Source organism: Bidens hawaiensis, unplaced genomic scaffold (assembly GCF_021521415.1).
Source record: "Bidens hawaiensis isolate Kalapana, Puna unplaced genomic scaffold, B.hawaiensis_p1.1 tig00034190_1, whole genome shotgun sequence".
Classification (NCBI taxonomy): domain Eukaryota; kingdom Viridiplantae; phylum Streptophyta; class Magnoliopsida; order Asterales; family Asteraceae; genus Bidens; species Bidens hawaiensis.
The window spans coordinates 192514-195910 of NW_027505310.1; positions in this window are offsets into that span (position 1 = coordinate 192514).

Genomic DNA, 3397 nt, shown 5'->3' on the forward strand with positions numbered 1-3397 from the left:
CTTCTTTTTCTAAAAGCTGTAAATCCCTTCTCTATCTGAGCTCGGCTGACTGTACAAGTTACACGTATCAATATTCGTCTGATCTAATCTGGTGGCCTAGTATTAGCTTACTTTAACTTATCACTTGATAATTTATTTCTAATCAACTTGGCTTTAGGCGAAGTTAACCCTCGGGCGAACTTGGCTTCAGGCGAAGTTAAACCTCAGGCGAACTTAGCTTTAGGCGAAGTTAAACCTCAGGCGAACTTAACTTTAGGCGAAGTTAAACCTCAGGCGAACTTATCATCAGGCGAACTTAAACCTCAGGCGAACTTGTCATCAGGCGAACTTAGCTTGCAGGCGAAGTTCATCAGGCGAACTTAGCTTGCAGGCGAAGTTCATCGCTTGAAGGCGAAGTTGCCCAGATGTCCGCTGTTTCGATTTCTGATCAACATTTCGGGCGATTTTAACACCCTTGTTAAGGTTCAATACCACCCACTACACTTCCCGACCATTTTTAGTCGTTTATACACTAAAAGCTCGGATCTTTAAACTTCCAAGATCAAGAATCATACCTTTTGAGCTTGTTTGGATCTCGTTTATCTTGGTATCACCACTAATCTTTCTCTCTTACCCGGACCTCGCTCGATCCTTCCTTCTTTCTCGGCCCGACCGACGGCGGTTTTGGGTGTGCTTGGTGTGTGTGTTAGGGAGTTTGGTGAATAATGAAAGATATTTTGGGTTTAGGGGATATTTATATCGCTGAAATCCCATGGACCTAAGGCCCATTCTCATTTAACCCATCTCTATTAATCCAAGTCCATAACCCACATCCATTACCCGACACTAGCCCGACCCATACCAACTCCTATTCTTTTATTTATTTCCTGATAACCCGAGTAAACTTTCCCTCTATTATTAAGTAATATAATTAATATTATCTTGAAATTTCGAGATGTTACACCAAATATCACTATTTGGTCACGTTTTTCGTTTGTCACAACTATAAATATTTTTTGTGATACCATAGATAAAAATATGGTCACATATGACAATTGTTTGTGTCACTATATAATGGTGCACATTCAGTGATATAATGTAACGGTGAGTAAATGTAATTTACAATGATAATAAACATTTGTTTGTGTGACGTTAACTTTATGTTTATTAGTCACACTAATTAATTGTGTTACCATATGTTAAAGTTTATGGTGACAGTGACAATTACAATGTGTCACTAACGATAACTAATAGTCATGACAAATGTAATAAACATGTGACTAGAAGTAACAAATGGTCAGCTTCCATTTTATTATGTGTCATTTAAAATTTAAACTAACGAAATAGTTATCGATGTATAATAAGTTTATGGTCACAGCTCGAATATGGATGTGTGACAAATTATATATTACGGTCATGGTTAATGGAAAAAAACATGTGACTAGAATTGCAATTTGGTGATTGTACACTTTATTAGGTGTGACTAACGGTTAATACTAAGAAAAGGTTAGTGAAGTCTAAGTAGTTTATACTCACATTTCATTTTAGTAGTTGTGACTAAAATTTTTAATACTAAGGCAACGTTATTGATGTATAAGTATTTATTTGTCATATCTCCAATTCTGATGTGTGATAAAATATATATTATGGTGATGGTAAATGCATACAATTTGTGACTGGAAGTAACATATGTGTAACATTCGTTACTTTTCAAACCCGAAAATCCGACCCATTTTAAATTTTCGGTTTTTTTTATGAATATATGTACGAGTATAAATATATATTCAAGTTTTGTCTTAAGTATTTATATTCATTAAACCGACACGTTTTGACGTTTCGATGCCATCATAATTTTTGTTTCTTGTTTATATAATATTCTCGAAAATTCAAGTAACTAATAAATCATTTTCTATTCAATTCATTTAACTTATAACACTCCGGAATTCAATGTTGTACTTAAACGAGTCCCGAACTATCTAAGTTTAATACGAAAATAATCCAAGTTATAAACTTCTACTTCTAAACATTGTAAAGTCCAAGGTTTATATTGTAAATTATACTTTAATTTATATTATAATACAACATAAAAGTGTAGCGGCCAAAAGGTGAAAATTTCAATTAAAATATATCATACCATACCCCCGTCCCCTTCCCTCTTCCTGTTTTCCGACCAGAAGTTCCGGCCGCCGGAATCCGGTGCCGGCAAGCGATAGAACCCACGTTTGACTTTCATTTGATACGTTAATTTATCCCAAACGTCTTCTCCACTATTGTTATACATTAATATGCGATTTAATTCATCATTAACAACCAAATCAACCTTCTAATCGCCCTAAACCGTCGTGTTATATTAAAAACTCTAATAACGTGAATTAAAGACCAAATGGTTCATTTGAGGCTATAAATAGAACGAGAATCTTCGTTTAAACTTTTTACAAACAGAAAACATAAAAAACGAACTCTCTATAACCATTAATCCGATCACCTAAGTCCGATTCCGGCCAAGACCCGTTCGTCGTTTTCCGGCACCATCAGAGGTATTTTTCACATGGTTTTGATTCGTTTTAACCCGATTAATAAAACCCCTAACAAATATTGAACTAACAAAGTGTGGATTTGGAGAATTGAAACCTAGGGTTTCATGATGATGAAGATGAGCTTGCATTATAGTATATGTATATTTGTTTATGGTATTATATCAAAACAAACTAACTGGTGTAGTGGTTGCATCTGTGTATCTGAATGTACGGACCCGGGTTCGAGCCCGTCAGTGCGTTTTGTATATATATATATTTAATTTTTTTAAAACCTTTTAGTTATTACTTAAGAATCAAATAAAATTATTAGAAACTAAATTAAATCAAATAAAATTATTTTAAGACAAATAAAAATTGTTATAAGTTGTTTTTAACATTTCACCTAAAAACCAATCTTCCAAACTCGACAAATTCCCTTTTAAACTCGTTTAAATTATATATTATGTTTCGTTCGTTAAAACTTTATATTTCGTTAACACTTTTGTTTCAAAATAAAATATATTTATAACACCAATATTTCCATAACCTTTATCATATCCAAACTTAGCATTTATCTCGTAATATAAATTAATAGTTAATCATTAAAAATTCCGTCAAAGTTTAAAATAATATTATATAGTATCAAATGCTATAAAACAATAAAATATATATTAAAATAGTGAAAAATATCTGATAACAAGTTAATTAACTTTATAATACCAGTAGCTAGTCCTTGATTATGTACCTTCGTTATAGTTTCGTGAAATGCGATTGCTTTGGTTTCATTTACGCGCTTTTGGTTTTTATTTCAAGTTTGTCTTCAACTTCAAGGTGAGCTTCTCACACCCCCTTTTTACCTTTTTACTATTTTGGGGGTGACATATATATCCTATCAAAATTCA